The sequence below is a fragment of the Morone saxatilis genome, unplaced genomic scaffold (assembly GCF_004916995.1).
Source record: "Morone saxatilis isolate NCDOM2014 unplaced genomic scaffold, NCSU_SB_2.0 Contig24, whole genome shotgun sequence".
Taxonomy (NCBI): Eukaryota; Metazoa; Chordata; class Actinopteri; family Moronidae; genus Morone; species Morone saxatilis.
In genome coordinates this window covers 5,351,235-5,357,071 of record NW_023339807.1, presented here as the reverse complement: position 1 = coordinate 5,357,071, position 5,837 = coordinate 5,351,235, and positions in this window count along the sequence as shown.

The following is a 5,837-nucleotide window of genomic DNA, read 5'->3' as shown; positions in this document are numbered from 1 at the left end:
CAAAGAGGGGGGGGGGGGGGTTCGGGGAGGTATTGGCAAAGCCTCTTTAAACTCTCTGGTATTATGGAGGATTATTTTGTGCCGAGATCCTGGCTTGTGTGTCTCTTTTTTTCCCCTCCTTTTCTCTTCCTGGTTGTGGCAGACACGCTAGGTAAACAGTTTGTGTCACACTTGATTGCGTTTGAGAAATTAAAAAACAGGAATGACAATAGGCCAGGACTGGGGATGAGGACTGGGGGGACATTGACACCATAAGACCCTGGCTCTTTGGGGACCCCTGGTACGTCGTTTGACACAGCGGCCCTCGCAGCAACAACAATACAAGACCTCGTCCTTCAGAGAACACTCCTCACTCCCAGTCTCTGAGTCTATCTGCACTGGGCCATCTGCTCTCCTTCTCTCTCCTCTTCCTCCTCCTCCATGACTCCTTTTGGAGAGACAGTGTGTTTGAATCTGGCTCAATTATTCAAGTGTTTACAAGCACAAACACTCTGCCAGGTTGGAGGTGTGTATGTGTGTGAGTGTGTTTTCTAGACATATCCCCCTTGTGACTCACATACAGTCTGTATATATACACATAGACAGTGCGACATCTGTGCCTGTCACTGAAATCAGTGCAAAAGTTAAAATAAAGCAAGCCATTTACAGTTTACAGTAAAAAAAAAGCTCAGCTGAGGAAAATGTTGCTAAAAAGCTTCTGAGCAAAATGTAATTTTGTCTGTGTTGAAATGTAGATCAGTAGTGTGCTGTGAAAACAGATTGAGAGGGTATATCACTGAAATACACATCTCTGTGCTGAGGATTAATGCAGCAGTTAGGATCCATCCCTATAGAGGGCAGTGTGATACTACAAAAGAAACCTGGTCTTAACATCATGTTTTCAAAAAACATCGAGCACAGTAACTACAGAGAGGTGTAAATAACAGTGTTATTGACAGGTTCTAAATATTTCTACAGTGTTGTTTGTTGCTAATGACTTCAGCTTTAAATAGGATCAATCACAAGTGGCAAATTAAATGTGGTTAAATGTCGAGATAAAGAGGTTACAGATTCAAGTTTAAGGTCTGAAATTGTGTTCAATCTGTTTAAGCTATTAGGCATACATGTCTGTTTGTGTTTTCTTTTTCTCTTTTGCACATTTAAAGGTCCAGTGTGTAACATTTAGGAGGATATACTGGCAGAACTGGGATACATTATTCATAGGTACGTTTTCATTTTCTGGATAATCACCTACAAAAAAGAATAGTTTTAAGGTTTAATGTTGTTTTAATTCACAGAGGCCACCGTGTCGAACTGCCATGTACAGTTGCCCAGAAGGAACAAACCAAACACTTTCTCTGGCTCTTTTTTCCAGCATTTCACAGCCACCGTAGCGCTTGGAAAGGAAGGCTGAAGCGAGGGAGCTGCAATATGCCACTAAATCCTTTACATTGGTCCTTTAAGTTGTATTCTGTTTTTGTAAAATTATGTTGTCTAAATGTTTTACCGTTTGTTTGTGATATAGTCAAATAAAGGTATGTTTCAGTTCAAGCTGAATGTAAGCTAACTCTAAAGCTAAAATGTAATTTACTAAAGATAAATCTATAAACAAGTCAAACTTTATAGACTAAAAATCTAAACCTAAAACTAAATCAGAAACATTTTGTAAACTTGAGACTAAACTTGATGCTAAAGCTAAAAATTAAAAAAGTGAAAAGCTATGCAAAAGTTAAAGTTAACTTCCAGCTTCAGGCAGAAAGTAGAAACCTGGTCACCTGGAATTTTGTGAAATGAGCATGCTGTGCTTCGCATGTGGAAATTGAGAGAGAGAAATACTGTCTGTCTCCACCACACAAAAGGACTGAGTGAGTAAGACTCTCGACAAAAAGGCAGCCATGTGACACTGAAATGCTACTATGGAAAGCAGAAGTGTCAGGGTGAAGGGGAGGTGAATACAGTTAAACTCCAAGGACACGGAGGAAAGCATTTCCTAATCTTCATTATTACAGCAAATTATTTCAGTTGCCTGACCTAACCACTGGACTGAAACTATTAGCCCGTTGCAATGTAAAACACAATATCATGTTTATGTCATAAAGTTGAAATCATTAATGTTGTATGTGGAATCCTCCCATTATCCGTGTAGTATCTATGTATCTGCATTTCAGAGTTCATCCACATTTAAAAACTGTGATGACTATTGCGGGAGGCTGCAGTCTCCAACTATTTCAAACAAGTTTGTGTCAGCCTCAAAGACCCATGCCCGTTTCACTTCCTTTAGTCTTTATTTTCTGTAGAATCATTTAATTGTGGCCGGCCAGACCCACAGAGACTAGCTTAAAGCCAAACACGGGCACTAACCCATTTATCACCCTGGGCTTTCTTGCCTCTGTTTGTGTTCTCCCTGTGTTACAATCAATCATGTTTAATTCAATAGGCCTCACTTTGCTAAATCAAATCTGGAGTTTTGGATACAAGTTTGTGTTTACTCGTGCAGCACATTTGCTTATGATTATTTGCATTTGACAATTTAGCAGGAGTAAACCTGAGACAGGTTCCACCCAAACTGTCACATGTCGCGCTTCTGTCGAGGGACCATCCTGCACCGGCCTGCCTGCAGCTTGCAGGCCTCCCCTAATATATAATCTGTTGTTATACTGTCACCGCAAGGAGCACAACCAACCCCACAGAGACGCCACCGAAATTCATTAATCTAATTAAATATGTCGTATTGCCCAAATGAGGCGCTGGTATGGCTTTGCTGCAGGATAAGAGCAAAGTAAGGCTGGGTCCCACAAGAGTAGCATACAGCCGACGTGCGCTAACGCTACTGCGCTTCATTACACTCTTAATTACCTATTGTTTCTAACTAGTTGGTGGCGTTTTAATGAGAATCTACAGGCAGTTAAATGTAATCTAAATTTTCTAATCTACTGGTCCATTACCAAGGAGTCAAAATGTTATTGGTTTTGTGAGTAATCAGACTTTTAAATGGTGCTGATATCACTCCCGGAGGGCAAGGAGTGGGTTTCGACTGTGTAATTGAATTCTGTTTTTTTCCCCTCCTCCTTCTTCTTTCTCTTCTTTTTCGGGGAGCTGAGAGGAAGATTTCTCTGTTGCGGCTGGTCGCTCGGGTCGAGGAGCATGTCTTCGGTTCCGGTCGGATCACAAGGTTTTTCCGCTCATGGGTCACCATGGCGACCCCTTCAAGAAAATGTGTGCGTGTGTGTCTCTGCAGGATGTGTGAGCATGTGTTTATGTGGAATGTGAATATGTGTGTGCGCATGCATTTTTGTGTGTTTCTCTGTTTGTGCCCCAGTCAGCCTCAGTGCTCTGCTGTGCTGTCACCTGCAGCCAGATAAGCCAAAGGATTTATCACCCAGTGAATTGCCTTTGAGTGGTGGATAAAATGGCTCCAATACATTCTCATATGAAAACGCTGCGAGGTTAATGAGAGCCAAATTCACAGAGGGCTAAATCTATTAGGTTTTCATGGATGGAATCAATCAACATGCACCACACCGGCTGATTTGTCATATTGAAGCATTGCCCGTTTGAATTCCAAAACACAATCCTCCTCACGGAATGATTCACTTTGATTCTGATTGCCTCTTCATCAAGAAGATGACAGCTATGAACTAATTTTCTTTTCTATCATGTTACACACTTATTAGCTCCGGCTGTCCTTGGCAGATGACTGATTCTCTCCTTTTATAAAGCTACAGTTGGATTTTCCTCAGGTCTGTTCAAACAGTCACAATGTCCCTGTATTCTTTTTAAACCAAATTATTTAGTTTTCAGGATTTTCATTTGCATAAAGGATTAGTCTTTGACTAATTAATTTTAGACATGTGCTTATGCACCTTCTTACAGATTTGCCTGATACTGACAGTGGTTGCTTATAGTACTTACAGTATACACCTTTACATCCACAATGCTACAATGTTTAAAATGGTCGAGTTAAAGGTGCAGAGTGTAAGATTCAGGATTTATTGGCAAAAAAAATAAATAATATTCATAAGCATGTTTTTATAAAAACTCTGTGTTTCTGCTATCTTAGAGATGTTTTTATCTACAAAGGGAGCAGGTCCTCTACCATGGAGGCCGCCATCTTGGAATGCCATGTTTCTACAGTTTCCTAGAACGGAAAAATCAAACACTGGTTCTAAATAGGGCCGAGTTTGACAACCACCGTAGATTCCAATGAATCCTAAACACTGGTCCTTTAAAGGAATAGTTAGACATTTGGGGAAATATGTTTTGTTGCTGTTAGATGAGACAATCAATACCACTCTTATGCCGGTACAATAAACATGAAGCTACCGCCAGCGGCCGGTTAGCTAAGCATAAATCCTGGAAGCAGGAGAAAACAGCTAGCCTGGCTCTGTGCACAGGTTTCGTCTTTACAAAAGCCAAAGTTTGAAAACGATACATTGTGGTTTTGGGGGGTTATGGGGTTGTTGGCTCTGTCTCTGCTACTGTAGTTATCTCACCGTGATGATAAACCACAGGATAGTGTTTTTACACTATGGTGTTCGCAGTAAACACACAAGATATAACATGTTAATTAGTAAGTTTTAGAGGTGCTTGTAGGTTGATTTTGTTGCCTTCAGCTAGCCGTTCTCCAGTCTTTATGCTAAGCTAAGCTTAACCAGCTGCTGGTGGTAGCTTCATATTTACCATAGAGACATGAGAGTGGAAATCGATCCTCTCATCCAACTCTCTGCAAGAAAGCGAACAAGCGTATTTTTATTTAAAGAAAGCCTAACAGACAAATTGAGAGTCCAGTATCTGACTGTGACTCAAAAGAAACATCCCGTTTGAATGCCAGATACTGATGAGTGCTTTTGTGTCTGATGAGACGGGAGGTTCATTATGGTTTGGTGTGGAGTTGATAAAGAATTTCCAGCAACTCAAGTCTCCACTGGATTTTCAGATCTTTCTTCAATAGCTCCTTTCAGACGGCACCACGTACAGTATGAGAGAGCTGGCATCACTTTATTCTCTCTGTGTGTATGCTGTGATGCTCCACGAGAGGAAATGTCTAATCATTGCCGATGAAATATAAAACAGAGAGACGCATTTGTCTTGGGCAGCTCGTACCTTTCTCTCAGCACAGTGATGGATGACAACCTTGGTGTTGAGTGTGTGTGTTTGTCTATCGCAGCAGTGCAAAGTGACCAGGGACAGGCGCCAACAGAAAAAGGCCCTGTCCCCCAACTAATGAGCAGCATTATTCAAATGGAGTCTTTGTTGTCAGTACACTGTGCTGTAGTCCACACACTGCTGTCACAGGCAGCATCGCCTGATGCACCGTTCCCTCATTTTGATGCTCTATCAGTTCATCGCCTATTGAAATGCACGTGGGAAAATAAGACACCTTGAAACTGTTGGTAGTTCAGATAAAACGCACTGTACTTTACTGTTTCATCCTACAGTACTTTTGTACATCGTACTGTACAAAAGTGGTCATCTAACTGATCTTCTCATCTTCTAAAAACAATAAAAGGAGTCATTTTGTTGCACTGTAGCCTCAGAGGATTCAGATGAAAGCTCTTACACAGGAGGATTACCCTCTGGGCTGCCATACATGGTGTCAGTAAAGGATCAGACAGCAGGTGGGCACTGAGCAAAAGGCACAAAAAAAGACAGCAAACACAAAATGTCAACAAATAGAGGAATATCACCCAGTTTGTCTATCACACTGTGGAGTCACATGGAAAAAAGAACCGAGAGGAGCTTTCAAGGCCTTCGCCAGCTGACAGGAGGAGCAGCGGTGAATAAAGGAGCAGGAAAAAAAGATGGAAGTCGAAAAGAGAAAAATCTGCCTTTCTACAAAGAAGGACGGGCAGGGAGGG